Raw genomic sequence first — 26,497 nt, 5'->3', positions numbered from 1 at the left:
AATTTGTATGTGATTAATATATAGACATTTAGAACATAATCCAGACATTTAATTTCTTTATTTGCTATTCTTCAAATGTTCTTGTATATGTTAATTAATTTTTGTTTTACTCATGAGATATTTCAGATTATTTGTTACATGTAAAATGTTTTCCTGCAAAGTTTATGTTCAACGTTTTTATAAATAAGATGAAATATCTACCCAACTTTGCAAATAAATACATTACATAGAGATATTTTGTCTAAAAATCACTTTTTAAAAAAACTATATTATCTTGTTTTGTGTTCCACAGATGTAATTATTCATTTCAGTTGCATTTTTATTGTAATAATCTCTCACCTTTTTTTTCACCTTTAAAAATACTAGTAATGACAACAAATACTTGAAAATTATAGTAAATAATCTTTGTATTTTAAGTTTTTGTCATCTACAGATAGTTTTCTATCTTGCAGAAACAGTAATCAATTACATTCCAAAGTGTTTTGTTGTCTATAATAAAGTAGTATTGTTGTTAGATCCTTATGGAAAAGGACTATCCCAGATACTGTTGAATCCAGGTTTCTGATGGTTTACTTAACTTTGATCCCATATCAAATAGAATGATTCAGCATATCCAATATCTCCTGCTTAAGGGCAGCTAAATTCATTAGATTGCTAACCCAAGTTTGAATGAAAGATAATTAATTACTAAATAAATGTATGGGGTATCATTGTGATTTTTGTTTGAAATACTGCTAAAGTATTGATTTTTCATTTTCTGGATATTTAAGAAGTTCCTTCTTATTTTCTCTTAAACAATCTATAGCTTATATTATTTTAGTAGACTGCTGTTTAAAACATAAATCAAACATTTTTAAATTGTACATTTTTCTGTCTTTTTGGACCCCCCCAAAATTTGGAAACTCTTATTTAGCATTGTTTTTATGTTGATATAATTATTTGTCTAGATCCAATATAAATTTGTATATCTTTTTGAAAGATTATCAGTTCAAAACATTCACCAGTTATGCAACCAAGCCCTCCACTGAAATGCCATCATTGAGAATGAATCTTATCTACTGAGCAAACAGTTAAAGAAACTAAAGTTGACTTTATGAAACCAATGCTTAGAAAAAGTCTTCTAGAGAAAATTGACCTGGTAGATACCAGGTGAAGAAATACTCTTTTTCCTCCAGGGCCAAGCAACCTTTGGATATTTTAAAGTCATTGAGAAGGGAAGAATTTGCCCAAACTTAACAGGTATCACAAATTAAATGAAGTGGAGTTTTTGGCTTTATTTATTACCCTCAAGAGTCTTTCAAAAGTCCAATGACAGATTCTTTATAAAAGCTTCAAGCAAAACAAACTTAAGAATGCCTGTATAGTAAATTGCCATCTTGCTTTTCATATATGAACATTTAGATTAAGTATAACGAGGTCAATCTTACTTTATAATCAAGAATTTTTGTACTTCTGTATTTCTTTTATCATCAAATGAATGATTATAGAGTAAAATTTGTGTTTAAGTGGAAAACTATGCATCTATAGTACATCCTTCCCAGTTATCTGATTCAATCCATTAAGAAATAATTTAGAAAATAAAAAACTCAAATGTATGGCAGATTAGATGAGCCATTCATTATCTTTTTAATTCTCATACATTATGACATTTCCTTAACCAAAAGTACCAATTATACTGAGTAAAAGGGTAACTTTACCGAAAGTTTGAAGATCAAAAAAATATGTAATGAAGCCATTTATAAAAATACAGACTTAGAGATCACAATGAAGTAAGCTACATTTAAAAATTGTATGTAGTGTCTACCCTTAGAGCATCTGAATGTCCATAACATGTTAAGGACCCCATGTTCACTGTCCATCACTTGTATCCCAGTAGCAAATGGTAATATATAGCATATAACTAACCTAATAAATGTGAAGTGAATATTAGTTGCCTGAAATGTAGCTGAAAGTTACTTCCACCATACAGGGAAATTACCAAAGAAGTGAAATAGGATTGTATATTATAAATATGAACACCCTGTAACTAACTAGTTGAAAAATATCAAATGTGAATGTTTTCAATATGTTGACTATTCTGTTATAGAGCTGTAATGTAGAGGGATGGAATATAAAAACATGAAGAAATTCAAATCTGAATAATAGATGGAGCAAAAAGAGAGTTAATATGTTTTGGGCAGTTAATTGTGGAGAAATACTTAAAAAATAAAATCAATAGATAAGTTGGTAGTAAAAATTATAATATTCTCAGTACTCTCTAAGAGTAGAGAAGAATGACATGGTGGGCTCAGCACCCGTAGCACAATGGTTATGGTGCCAGCCACATACACCAAGGGTGGCGGGTTCGAACCCAGAGTGGACCATCTAAACAATAATGACAACTTGACAACTGTAATAACAACAAAAAAAATAGTGGGGAGTTGTGGTAGGCACCTGTAGTCTCAGCTACTTGGGAGGCTAAAGCAAGAGAGTCACTTGAGCCCAAGAGTTTGAGGTTGCTGTGAGCTGTGATTCCATAGCACTCTACCAAGGGTGACATAGTGAGACTCTTCAAAAAAAAAAAAGAATGACATGGTGATAAATCTAATCTGCAAGCCCAGATAATAAAGATAATACATATTTATATACCAAGGAAATAAATACACAAAATTGGGGATTGAGTTTGATTATATATAAGAGCTTTAGTAATTAACTTATGCTAACTCAAGAAAGATTAAATGTAAAAATTAAGTATCTATATTTATCCACGCATTTGCTCAGATATATTTCACATGTAATGCAATAAAATAATAAAAATGAACACATACATACTGACACAATGAACAAATTATGTCAATTTGTCAAATTATTTGTCAATAAATAATAATCAATAATATATAGGCAAATATGCAGACAGCTTGGTGGAAATGGTAATGATGATGCTTGTGTGTGTGTGTGTGTGTGTTTGTGCATGCACAAAATCTATAAGATATTATTCTAAAAGCAGTAACCTATTTTAAGTTTTCTATAATTATGAGCTGAAATCCCTACTTCGACTGGTTTTATATTTTTAAAAAAATGTGAAAGGAGAGACACAGAACAAACAAAATAAAGTATAGGGTATAGGAGTTATAAGGGACAGTGCCAAGTACATTTGGCGGGTGTACCCCAAGCAAACAAAATTTAGGCTGAATTCTTACTTTGTCACTTACTGGTGGCATGGACCTCAATATTACTTCATCCCTTGCAGCTTTAGTTGTTACTTATAAAATATTAATAGTGAAATTTATTTTATTTAGAGTAATAAGGATTAAATTTTAATTCTTAATTGAATGTCACAGAGTAAACAGTTAATGTTTTGAAATTATTATTATAAAATGTTGAGGAACTTAGTTCTTGCACAAGTGATAATTCACGGATTTTGCTAGATGGACTAACAAGGATGTGGTATACTACAAAAATGGAGGATGATAAAAAAACAAACAATGCAGGTATTTCTCTGCTTATAATTTGCACTTAAATTAATGTAAATATATCACCATTAGATACACAGATCTTTTCAGAAACACATGTGCTGATGTATTTTCAATGAGATTGCAGAATAAATGTGCTATAAGGTCTATCCCATTATCAGTATATTTGAGGTTGTCCTACATCACTGCTTCTTAACATACACATATTACAGCGACATACAGACTTTCACACCATGAATGTGCCAAAGCTTAAATATTTTTTCTCTTTTGATGGACATTAAGATTGATTCAAAAATTTGTTTCGTAGTAATCAGACTTTATATTCTCACTTATACAAATACACTAGTTGTGCTGCAAAAGAAACGCCTGGTTAATTTTACAGACTAAAAAACTTTGATAAAAACAGACAAACCTACCTGAAAACACATTATTTATCATTTCACAACAGACTATTATTGTAGGAGAATGTTTCATGTATTCTCCAAATCAAGATATTGACAATCTTTTAAATGTTTGCCAACCTGGAGGAGGGAGTGAAGGTTTTCATGCTCCTAGGTACTAACAAAGATGTTCATTTTACATGTTAACTAACAGTTTATGCTTGTATTTCTTGTGTCTGTATGTGTTTATATATATATGTATATGTGTCAGAACATTTTTTCAGAACTTTTATATAATTTTTCCACTAATTTTATTTTCTTATTAGTTTTGAGAACTATTTGGTTACATACGCTGAAAATGCTATTTATCTAGTCCGTCACTTGCCTTTTTTACTTGATTTATTGTACCACATATTTTTACCAAAATTATATGTACTTAAATGTGTGGTCTTTCCCTTATGAATCACAAAATTGTCTCTAAGATTTGTAACTCTTTTATGATTTTAAAATGTTATCCTGATTTTTTAAATAATTGTTTAACAATATTTTTAAAAATCTACATAAGAAATACCTTGTGTTACATTTGGTTATAATGGTCGGTAGGGACTTTTGGACAATGGGTGCCAATTAAGCCTGCAAATATTTACTAAATTGCCTGCCTTTTTCTACATTTGAAATGTCAAATATTCTCTATATTTCAAATATCAAATATCCGTAACTCAGTTTTATTATTTGTTTCTACTTTTGGATTATCTATTTCCTTCATTGATATACCTTTATTCCCTGAGCCATTGCCATTGTGATTAATTTACTGAGCTTCGATGTCATGTAGTGCAAATACTCACTGTTACCATTTTTCAAAATATTTTGCTAATTTTGTTTTACAGTAGAAACTTTTATATCACAGGAAAGTCATAGCACAGTGCTTAAAATATTTACACTTCAAAAATAAATAAATAAGCTGGCGCAATAACACACACCTGCAGGCAAAGCTGCTCAGGAGGGTCAGGCAAGAAAATCACTTGAGCCCAGGAAGTGGAGGCTACAGTGTGCTATGATTGCACCTGAGAATAGAGGCTGTACTCCAGCCTGGACAAAATAGCCAGACCCCATCTGTAGTAAGAAAAAATATATATAAAGATGAACTATGTTAATGTTTGCTTCACCCCCACACAAAAAAATCATATTTGAAAATCTCTATCCTGCTGTGAATAATACTTTAATAATCAATAAATCAGAATTGATTTATTTGCATCCAGAAGTACACATTCATTTGCTCCATGATTTTCCTTATCCAAATGCAATCAAAACTATTATGAGAAGTGTCCATTTATTTTTTTTCCGGAGTATTTTGCAACCACAAAATGCAGAGGTTTCTTTTCTTTGTTTTTTAAAGAGAAGTTTATCCAAATTGTTTGTTGGGAAGGTTATATACAAGAACTCTGCCGTAACAAGGTCTATGTCAACCTTTCGGGAAGAAAGGTTGCTGGTGTTATTAAATTAGATTCAATTAATTGTATTTCTGGTTGAGTTATATTTATTTTATACCTGCTAAACTAAGATTGTATAATATTTCATTTGTACCTTAAGTCATATGTGAATTCACTTTGAGACACAGATAGAAGTATTGTTTCTGACATTGGAATCAGCAAAGGGTAACAGACAATAACATGGCTGATTACAAAAGTAGAAGATGTAAATTCTGCCACATTTCTATGCATTAAAAGCCTCAGAATCCCTGAATTTTAATATAAAATACAATGAAGTGTATCAAATGAGATTCTCCTATCTCGCCTAGTAATAATGTGGTTAAATCACAATGTGAACACTTTAAAGGGCAAAAAAATGGCTTTCAAAAACCTTTGCCTCACTAGGTTTCCAGAATATCTCATTTTACTTCAAAATCTCATAGAACTTTTCTACACCTTCTTCCATGACTGACTTTTACAATATTAGTGTCTTGGTTGTCACCTCACCTAAAGAACCAAAAGCAAGAATAGTGAGTGATTTGATGGCGAGATATAATCCTGTAATTGGATGTTATGAAACTAAAGATGCAGAAGTACATTTAGAAAAAAAGGATGATCATGTATTTCTACAATGACAGGGTGTCTGCTTAGCCGTGCCCTATTCACTGAAGTGACGAGCAGTAGTGGCACTCAAATAGCAGAAGCTTTTAAAAATACAAAACTGTAGCCTATCACCTGCCTCTGAAGGGAATTCAACTTAAAATGAAGCTCCAATTTCTCTAATAAATGGTGAGATTCAGATGTTATTGTGCCTGTGAGACCTAGCTTGATTAAGACATAAAATTTCAACAGACAGTTTTAAACAGGAGGAAAGGAGGCAGAGTATCCTTGTTTTTCTCTCAAGCATTCAAGCTACTGTCCTCTATAATTCCACCATACATCAAAAATGTACAAAGTCTTTATTTTTATAATCAAATGAAAAGAAAAAAATACAAAGTATTGGTTAATAGTATGGCCTCCAAGGGCAGAATTTCTGCATTAATTTTCTTGTTCCATTGCTTACAACCTATGTGACTTTGGATGAGTTCCTAAACCTCTCTGGACCTAGTTTTCTCCCTATTATAATAGAGAAAATAAGAATACCTCTCTCATAGGCTTGTACAGAAATTGATTCCTAATACTCACGAAGAACTTGGGAGAAGTGTTTTTTTGAGATGTAGGTAGATATTAGCATAGTTTAAATTTCAAGAAACATGATATTCTTTTTGTTATTCAACATTTATTCTGCTGTTATGTGGACAGAACATTATAGGAAAAGGAAGAGTTATAAAATGGAATAAGTTATGTAATACTTGAGGTTACCCATACTTTAAAAGTTGATGTTTTGGACCAAGGTACTATCAGGAAAGTATGAGGATATATTTTGTAGACAGAGTCAACAGAATTTCCTGCAAGATGGGTAGATACCGGACAGGTATTTTCCAGTTGAGAGAGGGCAGCTCTATGCTAATCTGCATGGGATATTTGTGTATCTGGTTTTCACGTTTGGCAAAGATGCGGGCAAGTAATGGAATAATTTCAGTTAGTTAACTGAATGGATGATTTATAACATGCCTTTAATAGTCTGAAATTCCCCGGGGGTGGCAAGGCCTGAGTGTTTGCACTGGTGGTTTCACCTGACTGATTGGTGAGACAGCGTACCTTGGCTGTACGACCAAAAACAAAAAGGACCCTGCTGGGATCTCCTGCCTTGAACTCTTTTCAAAGTAAAATTTTTTAGACAACTCTTGGCAGCTTGATTTAGAGAAAAAGTATGAGATTTAGAGAAAAAGTATGTCCTTATGAGAATAAGAAAAGTGCTAGGAAGTTTGTTTCCATATATCCCTCAGACCCCCTGGTGTTTACCTATAGTCTCTCTGCCATCATTAAAAGTCCTAGGGGCTAAGAACTGTGGATTCTTGTCAGCCCTTTAAATCTCCAGACCTCTTAAATCAGTGGTTCTCAAACTTCCTAATGCCGTAGCCCTTTAATACAGTTTCTGTGGGTCGTGACCCACAGGTTGAGAACCGCTGTGATTTAAATCTTTGTAACGGGATTTGAAGATTGAGTGAAAAAAACGATCAAGGATCACTCCTAAGTCTTTGGCTTGAGAAACAGACTAAATTGAATGCCATAGATAGAGAAGTCAGGCACTTCTACAGTATAGCTTTATAATAAGAGTTTATTTTACATGTATTAAGTTTGACATGCTCATGAATTGGAGCATATTAAGTGGACATTGTATGTAGATGGTCTAAAATTCAGGAAATAGATTGTGCCTGAAAATATAAATATGTTTAACATAAGATTACACATGCTCATATAAAAGAAATGATATAAAAAGAATTATAGGGTGAATTAAAGAAGGAAGAGCTAGCCAAGACGACTGGAAAGAAGTAGTTACTGAAGTTAGATGGAAAACTAGGTGTTCATTGAAACAAAAGCCAACATAAGAGAACGTTTTAAGAATGTAGAATAAACAATGTTAACATTTCTGAAAATATAATATAAAATAAAATAAATACTATTGGATTTGGTCACATGGAGGCCACTGGTAATTTCATAGGGACATTTCAGTGGAGATGTGAGAAGTCTAATTTAAACACTCTAGAGATATTTAAACACTCGAGAGATGTCATTCAGATAAGAAACGGGGGATGGGGTTATTTTATGGGAGCAGTAAAAGCAATGATTGTGCTTTTCTTTAAAATATAAAATACTATGGTAAGTGGGTATCATACTAAAGCAATTTAGTAGAAATGAAAAAATTCATAATATGAATGAAGCAAAAAAGAATTGAGAAATCTTAACAACAAAATCTAGAGCACAGAAAGGTATCCCTCTTTTCTTTTAGAGTGTCACGGGTTTTTTAATTTCAAAGTATTGAGGAGGTACAAATATTTTTGTTTACAAAGATTACTTTTGTTATGCTTGAGGTGTGGCTCTAAGTGTGCCATTGCCCCATGGTGTCATTGGACACCTTAGGTAGGTTTCCCTGTCCCCTACTCTCCTCCCTCTGCTTGACTTCCAGGGAGTTTCCCCTCCATCTGTGGTGATGTGTGCTCATCAGTTAGTTACAATTTAACACCGAGTACATGTGGTGTTTGTTTTTCATTCTTATGATACTTCCCTTCGGATAATGCTCCCTAGTTCTATCCAAATTGTTGCAAAAGGCATTAATTCCTCCCTTTTTATGGCTGAGCAGCATGCCTGTTATACATATGCTACATTTTGTTAATCCTCTCACCAATTGATGGGTACTTGGGTTGATTCCACATCTTTGAAATTGTGAATTATGCTTCAATAAACATTTACTGCAGGTATCATTTTGATAAAATGACTTAATTCCTTTGCATAGATATCCAAAAACAGGATTGCTGAACAGAATGGTAAGTCTTCTTGTAGTGCTTTGAATGATCTCCGTAGTGTTTTCCGAGAGGTTGTATTAATTTGAAGTCCCACCGACAGTGTAAAATCATTCTTTCTCTCTGCATCCATGCCGTCACCTATTGTTTTTGGACTTTTTAATAAAGGCCCTTCCAACAGGGTTCAGGTGACATCTCTGTGTGATTTCAATGTGCATTTCCCTGATGATTAGTAATGTTCAACATTTTTTATACGTTTATTGGCCATTTATGTGTCTATCTTTTTTGCAAAGCTTTTGCTCATGTCCTTTGCCCACCTTTTAAAGACATTTTTTCTTGCTGATTTGTTTGTGACAATATCTTTCATATTTTCTCCCGTGCTGTAGTTGACCATTTCCCATGTTGATTATTTTCTTAGCTGCGTAGAAGCTTTTTAATTTAATCAGATCCCATTTGGTTATTTTTGTTGTTGTAATTGCTTCGGCATCTTTCCACCTATCCAATAGGAGACGAGGGGCACCCATACAGAAATGTTTAGAAAAAGAGTATAAACATGATGAAGGGAAGGTAAAGAAAATCTATGTTTATTGCTGAAATTTTCTCGATGAGATATGAGGAAATCCATAATTAAAAATGAAAAGGTGAAGAACAGTAACAGCAAACATTAATAGAAAAAAGGAAGCACGAAATATTTCTTTGGGAAATAAAGGACTCGTATGTGCAAAGGTGGAGTTATATTATCACCCCGCAGCCTTATTTTGTCATTTCAGTTGCATGCTGTTGCATTAAGCAAGGTTTAAGTTGCTGAGACTCAGATCAACGTCTTCCCCCTATTGTTAATAAAAAAAGATTCAATGTGTGTTGCTACCAAAATTACACTCTTAGTAGAGATAAAGAAAAATCTGTAAGATAAAAAAACTCAGCACAAATTTCTCTGTGCTGGAATTCTCATATGGTAAATAGAGAGATAATTTTCATATAATTCATTACAATCATCATTTAAATTATTTTCCAAATATATGTGTTTATACATACATCTATACATATGCCTATTTGTGTGCATTTTGCCTCATTTGCCTAAATTATTGTTCTGAAATCAACGTGCTCACATTTCCCAATTTCTAAATCTTTTTAAATTCCTCATAAGACTTTTTTGAAATAATAGGAAGATGGATATTGCTTTTACCCTGTTTGATTTTTCCTGAACATATTGCTTCCCTGCAAGTCACATAATATTTCAATTAAACTAGTGTTTCGCTGTTGCATGCTTGATTGTAATTGCTATTTCTGTGAATGTGCCTTTATATATTTCCCACCAAAGATGTTCTGTTTGGATTCTAAGCATGTAAAAGTATTGCGCTCTGTCTATTTACCCAGCTTTGTACATATCCCTAACAGCTCTGGAGATCTTTGCCACTAATGCAAGTGGGTGTTTATATACTAAGTGTTTGTTTATTCATGACAGTTCCAAAATGTCTGAAAAGTGATTAAAAAATCAATAATCCTGTGGTCATTAAAATGCTCCCCAAATTTCAATTTCAGTTGTTTATATTCTTAATATTCCATGAACACTCACAGCAACATCATTTTTAAAGTGACCTGGAAATACTGTTGCCACAACTGCACTTTAAACAGTAGCTACATAAGAGACACTGTGAATTTCAGGGTTACAGACATCCATATTTCATGTCATCACTCCTCCCCACTGAAACACACACACACCCCTCATACAAATAGGACATGACTCACACCTTCTTTCTATATGTTGAGATGTAGCAGCTGCAGAAATACACTATGTGGACAATGAATACAAGATTTTTCTCCCAAATTTACTTTAACAATGACTAATTGTGAAAGAAATGGGTAGATTAATCAATTAAACTCCTCTTATTGTTGTTACAGCAAAGAAAATTTCTTCAGTTATCCTATCATCCACCTTAGTTTTCTGTGGCTGTTAGGCTTTAAACCTTAGCTTGAAAAACAGCAGAAATGTATTCTTTCGCAATTTTAAAGAATAAGCCTGAAATCAAAGTATCAGCTGCTCTATGCCTCCTTCAAAGGCTCTGGCTGAGAACAGTCCCCTGCCTATTCCAGCTTCTGGCAGCTGTTGTCCTTCCTTGATTTCTGGCCTTGTAACTCCAGTCTCTGCCTCTATAGTCACTTTGCCTCAACCTTTTCTCTCTGTCAAACATCTCTCTGTCTCATTTTTTAAGGACACTTTTCATTTAATGTAGAACCCACCCGGATACTCCAAGAAAAGAACCTTCCTTCAATATCCTAAGATTAATCACATGCATTGCCATAGAAGGTAGTAAGGAGATTCAAGGGAGCAGGATATGATATATCTTTGGGTGGTAACCCTGAAGCCCCCTTGTTATCTATATTAAGGCAGATGCATTTTGATGTTAAGTTAATAATATAAACTAGATTACGTATTAGTGAGAATGAAGCATTAGACAGCGGGCAGTGGAATTTAGAAGGGAAATCTCCCAATGATTTGGTAAGGAGTGAACACTGGGCAAGACTACTCTGTGTTCCACCCAAGGAGAAGTTAAAGGCTCTTTTTGACCCACTACCCATCTCCTGTCTTCATGGCTGCTTTCTTCAGGGTCTTAATCTCACAGTTAGGCAATTAGCTAGGTAAACATGAGCTGGACCCCTGACAGGTATGGTTAGGTCACGTTGGATTGGTTTGGGTCCTGCGGACCTGGGCTATTATGGGAAAGAGGCTGATGAAGACCTTGGAGGTGGGTTGTTACCATTATCGGGCTTCAACAAGAACCATCTATGGACAGAGCTTGAGAAAACCAAGTCTTTGGTATTGTTCAATACCAAAAGTGTTTGGGTGCGTTCAAAAGGCATTGAAAACACAGGTCACCTGGGTCAAAGGTCACTGCTTCTGCAGGAAGAGACAACTTGGGCAAAAGAATGTCAGTGTGCTGGGGGCCTCCCAGGCTGGTGGAGGCAGGTGGTTCCTTGGCTCCTCCAGGTGAGAGGCAGGCCCTAGTGCCAATGTCCTGATTCCTCCTCACAAACTCGGGCTTCTGGGTGTGGTGCTGGCCCCAACATCAGGATCCAGGACACAGGTATCTGGGCATCTCTGTTGGCCTCCCACAATCAGGGATGAGCAGGCATCTGGTCCAGGGAGGGTCATTCCAGGGGCTGCAGGGACACAGCCCTGTATGAGCTGCGGAGACTCTGGCAAGACCCTCCTCTGGAAGAATAGGTGGCTGCAGAGGATGTCCTGCTCCTGCGTGAAGGGGATGTCCCCCCACCTCACGTTGCAGAGAAGCACGCCCTGAGTCCACACAGTGGCCCAGTGACTGCTGTAGTAGTGGTATCTGATTCACTGGAGGGTCTGATTCACTGGAGGGGGGTTGCTGTACACCTGTGCCCCCTGTAAGACAGAGTAGACTATGTCCTTGAGCCAAATATGATGAGCTTGACCTCTCCCGAGTGCTGGTCCACCAGCAGGCGCATGACCCCGCTGCCCTGGCAGCCCTCAAGTCACCCGCACCTGCGTGATCCACAGCATGCGGACCACTCCTCCTGGATATTGTGCTCGGCAATGAAGTCAAAAAGGTCCTGATCCAGCTGGGGCTGCTCGGCATCATCAGGAAGCCAGCCAGAGGAAGCTCCAACCAATCTATTTGGCAGATGCCCCGTGAGGCGTGTGACCCGCCTACCTGGCATGGCAGCACCACCAGAGGGGCAGGCCACGCCACTGAGGCAGCCCCATTGTCACCCACTCCTTTGCCACGTGCTTCACTGACACCCGGAGCTCCTCAGCAACTCAGCTGCCTGTGTAGACCAGCATAGTGCTCACCTGGTGCTTCTAAGCTCTCGGTGTCTGCCTTGGCTGGCTGCAGGAGCTGTGCTGTGCAGTGGTCCACACAGGGCGCCAGCCAGCCAACTTGGACAATTTAGACAGGAGCATCATTATAGCAAGAAAAGGAAAGTGTCTTAAGGACTTGCACAACAAGCTGGCCCTATCTTACTGACTGCAAGATCCATGGAAAGCAGAGTTTGGGGTTTCATACAAGTTTGAGGAGTATCAGCTGCTTCTTGGAAGTTTCCAAGGGACTTAATTAACTCTTTTGTCAAAGCAACACACCTGCAAAGTCTTGATAACGACCTACCTGCAAATCAGCCTCATTCTCATAATAGCCTAGGTCAGCCTGACCCCAAACAACCCAGGATAGCCTACCTGTACCCATTATTCACCCTGTTCATATCTAGCTGCCTAACACTGCCTAACACTACCAGATTAGGTGAATTAAGGAAGTAAATATGACTACAAGATTACAGGAATATTGGAGTCAAGTTCCATTCTGGTTTAAAAAATCCAAATAAAATATTTTAAGAAAGGAAAACTGACAGTACTATAGATAAGGAATATAGTCATAAATTATCATTTATCTCTAGATAAATTGTAGGAACAGTACAAGTCAATACAGCAGACGCCGTGCTTTCCTGATCACTAACACTTTAGTGTATCTGTATTTCCTGCATCCTATTGCCTGGAAGACAGAGTGGAAGAAACAGACTGAAACACAAAATTAAAATACAAATCTGACAAGAACTAACATTTATTGGACATTTATATTGGCAAGTACACAATAAAATATTAGTATAAAAATTATAGTGGGCACTGAGTTATTCTACACACTGTTTTATTTTGGCTATCTCCTCGATGAGAGAACTGAGACACGGGAGCATTTAAGGGAGTTGCAGAGTGCCTGATTTAGAAGTTACTCAAGTAGTCTAGTTCCGATGTGTGAATGCTTATTTTTCTTTTATGCAATGCTTATTCTCAAAAACGTTTTGTTTTCTAAAGCTAATGCATTTATGAGGCTCTTTAATTTTCATTTTACTGTAAGTTAAAAAGTTTTCCTCTAGTCTGGAGGAGACGTAGTTGGCAATGAAGAAGAAGAGGTTCTTCTTTGAACTGTGCTAACCGTCCTCTGATCTACACGGAATTCCCTTTCTCAATTGTGCAAAGAGATTCTTTTGAATCAATTTTGCTCATCACCCAGCTTTTTCAGGAAAATGATTTTAGTTGCTAATATTTGGAGCTCCAAACTGGTGACTTTAAGTAAAGAGTAAAACTGAGTCACTCTACATTCAAAAGTCACATTGCTTCTAATTAGGTCATATAGGCCATTTTTCCATACATTAGGCCACATGTATTCTTTTCAATTTTCAGGAAAATTACAGAGATAAGAAAGTAGTTCTTCATCCACTTGGACTTGGTGAAGCTTATTCAACTAGTAAAGTGATGAACTGGGATTTAGATCAATCTTGGGCTGAATCTAAAGTCAGTGATTTTTCTACTATGACAATTTTATTTTAACAGTGTTTAATATAGGCCTGTTAAACTGGCAAAAACTTCCAAAAGTATGTTAATTTCTCCTACCCCTTAGGTAAGAACCTATACATTTTGGCTTAATTAATAGTATCAAACATAAAGATCATACTGATAATTATTGGAGAAATTATTTTCATGCACTTTTAGGCTGAATTCTCTCAATCAGTTCTAAGTTCATAACCATATTATCTCTTTGAAACAAATAAAAAAAAAAGATTCAGGCATTTCTTTCTTAAGTCTTTCTTTCCAGAAATAATTTCAGACAAAATAAATTAAAGTGTAGCTATTCTTATAGTGTGCAGGTGCAAGTAGACAAATGAAACATAAAGCGTGAAGGCTTGGAGTTTTTAAAATGCTTCCAATTGGCTGGGCATGGTGGCTCATGCCTGTAATCCTAGCACTCTGGGAGGCAAAGATGGGTGGATTGCTGGGCTCAGGTGTGGGAGACCACCTTGAGCATGGTGATGGGCACCTGTAGTCCCAGCTACTTGGGAGGTGGAGGCAATAGGATTGCTTGTGCCCACGAGTTTGAGGTTTCTGTGAGCTATGATGCTGCAGCACTCTACCAAGGGTGACAAAATGAAACTCTGTGATTTAAAAAAAGAGAGAGAGAGAGCGCGCTTCCAAGTGACTTCACCAGTAGCTGCTACTGCTTTTGTAGCAGAAACTTATGATGGAGCAAATAAATACAATAGAAGTTATACCATATTAACCAGTATCTTAAAATTCCTACTTGATATCTATTTGAGATGAAGGCTATAGAGTTTTACACCATATTCTCAACAAGAATAGAAAAAGTTGAGCAGAAAACAGCAGCCAATTTTTTTTAATGGAAATCCAAACATTGACAATTTAACCTAAACCATCTGTAGTCTCTACATTACTTATATTCTTATTTAAACAACATCATAAATAAAATGCAAATACTTTTAATAATCTGGAAACACTAAAATCATTATTCTTAGCTAACATTTGTAAAACAAGAAAAAACTATATATTTGAAAACCTCAGGTTTTTTTAATATATGATAAATATGCAAAATTTAATCTGTCACTTTAAAGTTAAACCTGAAAAAAAGAAATATCCTAGCTTACCTGAACTTAATTTGGTCTCAGAATGGCAAGTGGATACAAACTGTCTTTCAGTTCATGCTGTCAGTAATTGTGACTTATAAAAATGATAAACTTCCTACAGCCCACTATTCAGAAGCAGAGATATTGCTATAATCTGGCTATTAGTTTTCACTGTAAATTCTCACAGGGAAAAATTTATCACTAACAGGAGAAGAGTTTGGATTACAAGCCTAGTTCATTCTTCTCAGATGCTGTGTCTGTTGGAAAACAAGACCCTGAATCTAAGAGTATAATTATAGATGTGACCTGGGAAGACTTGATTAACTTTTAGGTAACAGGTTCACAAGGTAAATAGGAAATAGGAATCATAGTTCTTGTCAATGATCTACCATTAACTCATTGCACTTTATCAAATGCATATTAAATTTAACAACATACTTAGTACTATTGGAAGTTATGAGGGCTTTCTCTAACAACTCTTTAAAAGAGTTGTAGGAAGAGAGTAGGAAGAGTTGTCAGAGAGTAGGAAATGGTAGGAGCTTAAGGTTTGTTGTCAAATTCTGGCTTTACCATCATTTGATGTGTTAGCTGCGTTTTAATGAACATAGTGAGAATATTAATTTCTTCGAGCTTCAGATACTTGTCTTCATTCTGAGTGACAATAACAACAATGAACAAATGTGATAATTTTACTATTATACCAAACAGCACACAATTTGACATAAAATAAGGATACAACTAATGATAACTCACAGTAAGGTCTGCCTGTCTATTATGTGGGTCTGAGGTTTGGCCTAAATTTTCATTTCTACAGATTAAAAATTTTTATTTCTAGAGAAATTTTCATTTCTAAATGGTTTCCTTAGAGCAGATTATAAGACAGAAAGATTTGGTGAGTGTGTTTGTGATAATCTTATCTCTCTTTAATACCTAATATATTTCAATCTTTAACCCATTTTATGTATTTTCAGTGTGGAGTAACATATAGCATATTTAGTCTGATAGCCTTACACCCTGCGGTCAGTTTTTAGGGTTTGTTTAACTTTTATTGTTGTTTTTGCTCAGGCTATAAAAGACCAAAGATAAAACATGTGAGGTAGGAGTTCTACTTTCCAAAGTAAGTTATTAGATGATTTCTGCAAATGAGGTATTTAAAATTAATTTGAGACTCTGAGTTTATCACCCGTTTGATCACATAGAGTGTAGAGTATGGGAAGGCGGAGGAATTTTTTGAAGAGAGTGCAGTGCATTGAAACACCCTCCAACCTTGGGCTGGAGAGGGTTGTGAGTAATCACTTCTTATGTCAAGTCTTGAGGATATTGTGTGTGTGCTAGAAGATCTGGAAAACCTTTCCTAGACAAAAAGTGAAAAAGTGTAGAGTGCAAGAGAATAGATGAGTGCATTTGCAAATTACCTACCCTCTATTAGGAGGCCAACGTGATATGATTACTAGAAATTGGCAAGAAGACCTGATTCTTTCCACAGTGCCAGTATTGGCTGTTAGATTCCCTAAAAGAGAAAATTGAGCTCTGGATGGTGTCAGAGGTTGATGTAACCCACCTTTCAAACAAGATTGACTGTATCAATAGCTGTAGAAGTTGAAAGACAATATTATGAATTCAGTTCAAGAAGAAACACTAACCTAAGGCAGAAGATCCGCTTGCTGCATCTCTGCAAGAGAATTCTGAGAACTTCCCAGGGGACCTTGGGAAGGAAATGAGATTTAATTAGAATTTTCCAGAGGAAAATGATACTGAATTAACTTAAGTGCCAGTCAAGTAAGATTTTTCCTGCTTCACTTCTTCCTACTCCAATTTTACCTTAATAAAGGCAAGGACATGCTTGTGAATAGGTATGAAACACAAGAATGGTAAGTAAAGCAGCCACCAAGGTTTCCTTGCTTTCAGTGTTGGTCAGCCTATGTCAACGGAAAGCTAAGAGGAAACATTTTTTCACTTTAAAGAACTTTAGAATTGTGTGTATTCTAACCAGACAAATTAGTTGGTAAAATGAGAGGAATCTCGTGACATGATAAATTTACTTTTAACTCAGGGCTTGAAGATAAGCCCAGGGGTCTAGCTGAGATTTTTATCTTAACAAAAGTTTTTGTCATATAGGGTAACACTGAGCAGAAACATGGGAAGGAAGAAAATCGATGTAACTATTTTTTTCTTATAGTGCCCTACCAAGTTTTCTCGTTGTGTTACAATTGGCATTTCTCTCACTTTGTTAATTATTTTAGTTATATGAGTTGAAACAGATTTATCACAAGGAGAATAACATTTAACGTCTTTGAAAATTTTGATATTTTGAGATACTTTTTTATTAGCAATGAAGTAGTTTAACTTCCATTTATGCATTTACTGAATTATAAAGGCAATTGGGCTAAAGTGGCAACCTGTGAATAGCACCAAACTGTAAGTCATTGATATCCCTATAGTGTTCTCTAAATTAATTTTTCTGTGTCCTTATGGTGTGAATTGAGAAGAGCATGAACTGAAACATTTGGTACAAGTAGATGTAGCTTATTTCTGCATTTCAGATTCATGTCTTTATTAGCCATTTCAAGAACCGAAAATATTTAACAATAGCCAAATCACTTTTTCCCAGTACCCTGGAGAGAAGTGTTTGGAAACTGTAAATAAAAATGAAAATTAAAACAAATAAAAAATCCTTACATTCAGCTGGATTAGATTCAATTATTTCTCATAATTATTTCAATATTTAAGCAGAATAAAATATTAAAATATTCTTTTATAATATATGTTAGGGTGTCCATTTTTGATGTTAATGTGAATATTGATAAAATCATTAACTTATTATTATTTCACTAGAAAGCATTATAAAACAAAGTAAACACAATAGAAAATGGAGAGAATGTATAATGATATAACATAGAGAGTTTATGAAGATTTCACAATAAAGGGCACAAGTAAAAGGCTAAGGACTAAGGGGGAAAGAATGCTAAGAATAGAATAAAAAACATTTTATTTCATATTTTATGGGACACAATACTCAGAGTAGGTCAGATCGTCCCAGGCACTCTTTAGATGGCAATACCAGTTAATGCTGGGAAATAAATTTTCCAGAAACATTATGTGATCCCAGCATCACTATGCAGGAAAGTAGTGCTTCATAGAAATCATGGGTCTCGTTTGTGTTTGATTTATATTTTACACACTATGCATTATTCACGGTTGAATCTTTATATTTTTCCATCATTACCAAAACTTAACAAATAGAGTTGTTTCAACAGTGTGAAATACACATACAGACATATCTCTCCACGCCAACTTCCACTTAACGCTTTATTATACACACACCTTTAGCAGGTCACTTCATGTTTCCAATAACCAGTATTTCAAAAATTTTTCTCATTTTATGTGGTGGGAGATAGAGAGGTAGTATCACTTCTAAATGCTGGGATGGAAATATAGAAATATATGTTTATATGATATGTAAAATATACTTAAATATTTATGTAATATCTAAAATGTTTCGTATATTAATAATATTCTATATATAAAGTCCTGCAGTATTTGAGCTCCAGTTCTCTAGTCACTGACACTAGGTGGCGCTGCAGAATACCATTCTTCCCCGTTTACTGGACTCTTGTCTGCTGAGGTATTTGTTATACAGGTAGAAAGGTCATAGCTCTTTCAGTATACATTGCATGCTTACACATGACTGAATGAAATGTGAGCCCTAAGTTTGAATGGCAGAGTCTAGAAAAGCTTCAGTCTAGCCGCCAGCTCTCCATAAAAAGTGTATAGGTCCTTTGTGGGTGTTGAGTTAATTTAACAACCCATTACAATTTTTGTGGCTTCCACTTCAAATCCTTGTTTTAAAGTAAACTTATCCCAATAGAAGGTGAGAAATATTGACCAAGGCTATCCAAGAGTTCTTATCCACAGCCCTCCGACCTCATACTGTAGATCCTGAAAGATCCAAGGAAGTAAAGGCTTTCAAACCGCAATGTTATATAAGGCACATTTCTTAGAGAAAGGAAACTGTATTTTCCACTAAAAATAAAAACAAACGAGTGGCTCTCTCTTCTTCCACTTTTTCTCTTTGCAAGTGGAAGAAACTAGTATATGTGGTGTTTGTGTGTGTGTGCGTGTTTTTATCTAGCTTCCTGTTATTAAAATAAATATAGGTGGCGCCTGTGGCTCAAAAGGGTAGGGTGTCAGCCCCATATGTCAGAGATGCAGGTTCAAACCCAGCCCTGGCCAAAAAAATAAAAAATAAAAATACTAAAACTTCTAATGAAAATAAAGGAGAAAAATATTTTTAGAAGAGTTTTTTCCAGCACATAATATGCCCTGGATTCAAAATGGCTAACAATTTAAATTCTAACCTTCCAAACATAGTTCTGTCTTACTCTGTTCAGGAAGCCTCTGCTTCAGAAAGCATTAAATGCAGGTGCTCTCTACCACATCATGGATAATGACAAGAAAATGGATAAAAATACCTTTTTATCTATAATATTATATCAGACATTTAAGAAATTATCTCTCTATAATATAAATAGCCAATTTCCTGAATCTTGTTTCACTTTATAAAAATAATGTTTTATATTTCTAATAGTGTGTATTAATCCCATACAATTGAATACAGTAAAAATAGCATGACAACATCATGATACATAAATACAGATGTGGTTAAAACATTAGATCTTGCAAATTGCTGGCTTGTAGTGCTTTAAAATATCTACAACATTCTGTAAACATTCTAGTATAATATAATGTGTTAAACCATTTCAATTGAAAGGAAAAGTTAATAGTTTATTATAAATAATTTTGGATGGCATACAGTTATCATACAAAGTGGGAATTTTTCAGAAAAATCTGATTCCAAAAACGTATTTTCTAATTAAAAAAAGTACTTTCTTGCACTACATAACCCTTAAAAGACATCTGCATTGTCAATAGATGGCAGCATAGCTCTTTAGGAGTTCCTGGGACCTACTTAGCAGTTTAAGATCATCGCCATTAGCATGCTAAAAATGGTAATCTCAGTAAAACTTTCTCATTGCATTTTTTTTTTAATACCTCGTTGCACTGATGGTACCTGTTTCCAAAAAGGAAACTGAAAAAAAATATGTAAACCATAAATGCTTTATGGTCCAGTTTTCCTTTTTTAAATTTAAAGTTATATAATTTTGGTGTTAGGAGTTGTCAGATGAAGGGAAGAGATATTACTGTTGACACTCTAAGGTATGCATCTTTCACTTTGCTATTAGACCTTGAAATCTTAGTTTGATGTACAGTATGTGAACTTCTAATAAATTATCAATAATATCTCCATATAAAGATACTTTCAACCAAAAATTTGAAGACATTATGATGGAAGAAAAATATTTGACCATCGGTCTTTTGGTTTTTAGGAAGATGAGGATTTCATTTGTGAGAATAGAAGCTGTTCTTTCAACACTCCAGTGGATCTGCTTTAGGGGAAGGAAAGCAAGCTGAACTTTTCAATGAAATCTCTTCAATAAAATTCCACATGGATCAGCTAACTCTTGAGGAAAAGTAACACTCTTTATGGACTGTTTGAATTTTATTCAGGTAGCCCGAGGTGCCTCTGAAGTTGAAGTTGATAGAGCGACAACACTCCTGCAGAAATAAACACAGGCCATAAAAACACAGGAGGTGCTGGCAGACAGAGGAGGAGAAACACAGGGAAGCACAGTGGTTTGTTTCAACAAAGGTTTCTGCCCTAGAGCTATCACGGTCAGATACAGAAGAGCATCAGTCACATAGTGCACCCAAACAGGTCACAGTACTATTAGTTTTAATAATTCTCAGCAATCAAAATTCTATCATCACTGTGTTAATATTACTAAAGTAATCTTTGGCAGTGTTGAAGAACTGTTCATGACATTTTTGTAATTCATTTTTTCTTACATTTTCCTCATTTATTTCCATGCAGAGATAAGCCCACATTTTTATGAGCCTATTCTGTTTCACTAAGTCTCTGACAGAGATCTTCCTACAGCATGTATTCACACCCATATGTAACATAGACACAGTGACAGATACTTTTCTATTCAAAAATCTCTCCTTAGAAGTTTTTTTTTCAAGTAACAACCACTATCTTTAGTAGGTTTCTCTAAGTAAATCACTTTATCTATTCGTTCTTTATTGATATATTCATTTTACATCTACTTAAGTGAATGTCTATTTCAGGTACTGTCATAGAACATGGCATTTTTATACATAGTACAGAAATCTCTTTCTTTCTTTCATACTCAGTAGAAAAGAAGGGCAGGTGAACAAATGTCACTACTGCCATGGAAATATAGGCACAAAACATAGAAGTCACTCTTCCAAATGATCTCTCTGCAACCTTATTCCAAGAGCATCAAAGCTCTCTATTTCCTTTGTAGAACAGGAATGAAGTCCAGGACTTATCGTATGTGCTACCCTCAAGTATACCAAATTACTTTTATGTTTGCTAAGAGTCGATTATATCTGTTCCAAATCCTGTTCATGACAGTCACATCTGATGTTATCATTAATAATTTGATTCCTGGAAAAACATGTGGACAGAACTAGAGTTGCTAGTTCTTTGAAAAACCATGTTATACCTAAATTTTTGAGCACTTAAAAAAGCAAGCTGGTTAAAAAAATTGTTTTATTAGAAATGGTCATGCCAACTATTTTATTTTATTATTATTATTTCTTTAGAGACAAAGTCTCACTTTTTTGCCCTTGGTAGAGTCGTGTGGCATCACAGCTCACAGCAACTTCCAGCTCTTGGCCTTAGATGATTCTCTTGTCCCAGCCTCTCAAGTAGCTGGGACTACAAGCACCCACCACAATGCCCAGCTATTTTTTGTTGCAGTTACGCCAGGGCCGAGTTCAAACCTGCCACCCTCAGTATATGGGGCCAGCACCCTACTCACTGAGCCACAAGTACAGCCCAGATGCCAACTATTTTTCAATGAAAGAAATATATAAAGATTTAAAAACAAAAAAACTGGAAATATTTTTAACATGCTTTTGTTTATATGCTATTCTTATTTTTCTTCAAAGAAATTAAAAGTGTACTTAGAATACACATTTTTGGTCTTTTATGCAGGCAAGGTGAGGGCGAAGACAAGAAACTAATTCATACTTTAAAGAAAATGCCTTGACCTGTATCAAAGATTGAAATACATAAAGATTTGTAAATGAATATAATTTATAATTTGTTAGTTACCAAAAGCAATTTGCCAAGTGGTAAATAAAGAATTATGTCAGTTTCTTAGGGCTACTATGCCAATAACCATAAACCAGGTGACTTAAAATAAGAGGAAATTTTTCTCTCAAATATCTGGAGGCTACAATTCCAAAATCAAAGTAAGTATGGTCATGTTATCTCTACAGGCTCATGACTTTCTCCTAAATTCTCTTGGTTAACTTCAATCTTTGGCTTTCTTTGGCTTCTACACATATCACTTCAATCTCTGCATTTATGTTCACAAGGCCTTCTACCCTAAGCATCTCTCCTAGTCTATAAGGACACCAGGAACTGGATAAGGGCTTATACTTATCTTAGTCCAATATGACCTCATCTTGCTTAATTACATCTGCAAAGATCTTGTCTCCAAATTAAGTTCATATTCACAGGTTCCAAGTAGACATGAGTTTTTGTAAAACACTAGTCAACCTAGTAAAAGCACCAAGTATGTTTAATGTATTTGTATATCATTTTTATAAACCCTCATTTTAACCATTATTTTATTTTAACCCATTGTAGTTGTGTGAGATGATGAGTCTACCCAAGATAATGAAAACATAGAGTTTTTAAGACCTAAGGAATAAAGGAGAATTGAGAAATAATTTTATTTTTAATGTATATTTTCTGAAACATAGGTACTTTTATTAATACATAAAACCTAAAGAGCAGGGAAACAAATATAATTCTCCCAAACTAGTCAATTCTCATGTATTTAAACTCCTTTGTTATATTTTTTAAAGGAATCATTTACTTTAAAAACAGTACCCTTAGAGACCCAAATAACTACTGAAGGCACAGAGAATGCTCAGGAGGTCTAGAATCTTAATAATCGATCAGAGATTGTTCTTTGATATTGTAGATACCTAATTGTTTAGTAAATTTTAGTTAATATTAAATTATATTTAATTTTCTAGGATGAGAGTACTGATGTGTGATGTTCTTTATTGCTATGCCTGTTTTTTTTTTTAGTTTGTTTGATTGTTTACTTAGTTAAATACATTTTCTGTATTTATGACCCTATATCTACATAATAGTGATATTTTCTGATATTGTAGTAATTAGTAAAAAATACACAGAAACATGCTTAATTAAGAAATATGTATTTTGTGAACAGAATGATAATAGTACCTAACCCCATGGCATTTATAGGCTATGAATGTACATGAAACATTAAAAAAAAATCACAAATTATATTACAAAAGAAGATTCAAGTACCTACTTAATTCTCTATGCTATGATTTTAATTTTGGAAGTTAAGGTATTCCTAATTATGTGATTTAAATTTAGGATGTCTCAGTCCTGTCGGATCTAACAGAACAAATACGCAAGGGAAACAACAGAAATGGGCCTCTTTCTTAAATTACTTTTTGAAGAAATTAACCTCAACTATGTATGTGTAGCCAATGAAATAAATCTTCTCTGGCCTCTTTAGTATTACAAGTAATTGAAAATAATATTGCATGAAGTTCCCTATAATTTAAGAAAACCTAAATATTTTCACTGTAACCAATTTAAACTTACTTCATTAATATAATATAAAATTTTGAAAGACAGTCTTTAACTTTTTAACAAAGAAAAACTGTTATAAATATAATAGTTATTAATAACATAATATGTTATAACATATTATGTACAAATAATTGAAATGTAGAGACAAAATATTTTTGATATAATTAAATTAGACTTTGAAGAACGTACGCATAATTAATATTTTATCATTTAGGTATAAATATGGATTTTTTTCATGCATACAGTTAAAAGCCTCTGTTTTTTCTAGATATAAATGAAGAATATGGAGAGAACAAAGGAAAGAAAAATGAGAAACAGGTAAGATAAAAAGAGAGGTGACGCCATTATTTCTATTATGCAAATTATTTCATTACTTAAAATCAAATTATTTTCATTTAAATTAATAGATGTAACTCTTCTTTTTTTTTTTTTTTTGTGCTGTGACTCGTAAGCAAACTGTGGATTTTACTTTTAAAACAACTTTAGGCTTACAGGAAAATTAAGCACAAGATATACTGATCTAAAATATTAACCTGATTGTGTCTATTGGCATTTTTTGCTAGCTTTCTTTAAAAATTTCCCAGTAAAAGTAATTTACATTTTGTAATAGGAAATTTAACATCATGATGAAGATATAATGCTCTGAAGTCAGATTGTTGATATAGAATTTTAGCTTTCTAAATTACGAAAGTGTGTAACATACGATAAATTATGTACCTCATCAGAGCCATCTCTTCCTCCTCTGTTACGGTAGATTTTTATTAACATCAACCACATAGGGTTTATGGTAAAGTTAGATAAATTGCTATTCCTGAAGATTTTATGAGAGTACCTGGCCTATAAGTAAGTCTATAATAAATACTAACATTTAAAAACAATAAAGAATGTTTAGTACAGGGGCTCATGCCTATAATCTTAGCACAGGTGGCTTGTTTGAGCTCAAGAGTTTGAGACCAGTGTAAACAAGAGCAGAACCCTGTCTCTAAAAGTAGCTGGGTGTTATGGTGGGAGCCTGTCATCCCAGCTACTTGGAAGGCTGAAAAAAGATCACTTGAGCCTAAGCGTCTGAGGTTGCTGTGAGCTATCATGCCCACCAAGGCACCTTACCCAGGGCCAAATAGTGAGAGTATGTCTAAGAAAAGAAAAGAAAAGAAAAGAAAGAAAAAAGGAGTTAAGCTCTTGGGGAGTCATGACCCAGGGGCAGGGTTATCTAAGACCCATGGATCTGGCTGTGATTGAAGAAAAGTAAAGTAAAAGCAGCAAGAGGTAAAGAGACAGGCCATGCAGAATAGACTTTTCAAAAGTGGGAAAACAGGAGACTACTGCTAGCATGTGAGGTTCCAGTGAGTGGAACCTCCACTGAGTGTTTTTTCCACTCAGCTTTTATTGAAGGCAATTATCTCATTTAGCCCAGCGGGTAAGCTGAGGAAGGGAACAAAAATGTCAGCAGTTTCTCTGAGTTAGCATGTCAGTTTTTATTCTATCTATAATCATTAACAATAAGGGTCTGAGTAGCCTTGAGAAATCCAAAACCTGAGCCTTATGTGAGAGCAGCTTCCTGTCTGTAGTCACACATACAAATTCCTTAGGGGAGGTTAATCCCCTTTAGTCCTCTGTGGGGTAGACATCAAGGCATCAGTCCCCTCGGAAGAATCAGTGAATAGAGGAATTTTATTTCATCTTATTTCCATCCCAAAGACATCTTCCTCTGTTAATAAGGTATGATATAGGCCTCTGTGCCCATATTTCAGGGCTCCAGCTATTCCCTTGATCTCTGCCCTGGCCATGATACAAATTCCCACAATGGGTATTTGCTTTGACTATTGACTGGGCAGCAGAGGACAGCCCCAGGGCTTGCATGCAGCTTTCTCCTACAGCCCTTCTCCTTTTCAGATAGTTTACAGACACAGCAGTGGTGTTTACTAGCTGTATCCCTAATAGGCCAGGCTTCTAGCAAAAGCAAGAACTACTCAGATAAGTAATTTAGCTGTTGGTTTAAAATTAAACCTTGCTCAGCTTATTTCTCTGTTTTCCCTTTTTCTGGGGGTGTTTCCCTTGCCAAGAATGGGTCTTCCATCCCCATTCTGCCTGCAATTTTGAACCAAAAGTCTTGATTTTCAAATTTAGTACTGTCACCGTAAATTCTTAGCAAATGTATTTAATTTTTCTATGCTTTTTGTTTTCTGGCATATAAAATCAAAATAATGGCAGTATCTATCTTGAAAGTTTCCTCTGTTGATTAAATGAATTAGCACATGTAAAGCACTTAGTGATGGGTCTGACACAATCACACATATGTTTGTTACTGTTATAAAAGTGATAGCTACTATTTAAGGTAGTGTTCACACTTCAAGAATGATTTGAAGAATAGCATAATTCATTATTTTGGACTAGTGTTCCTAAAAGTGGCATCAATTATAAATTTAGGAAATCTATATCCCTCTTTCTGAATTTTTTATTTTTAATTTTTTTTATTTCTTTCTTTGTTTGTTTGAGACAAAGTCCCACTCTGCTTCCCACTCTGCTAGTAAATCTCAGTGACAATGTTTTACATACTTTTTATATATTTTATATATATTTTGTTATTTTTTTGTACTTTTAAACATATTACAAATAA

This window comes from Otolemur garnettii, unplaced genomic scaffold (assembly GCF_000181295.1).
Source record: "Otolemur garnettii isolate 467f Iridium unplaced genomic scaffold, OtoGar3 scaffold00183, whole genome shotgun sequence".
NCBI lineage: Eukaryota > Metazoa > Chordata > Mammalia > Primates > Galagidae > Otolemur > Otolemur garnettii.
Note: the sequence above shows the minus strand (reverse complement) of the source record.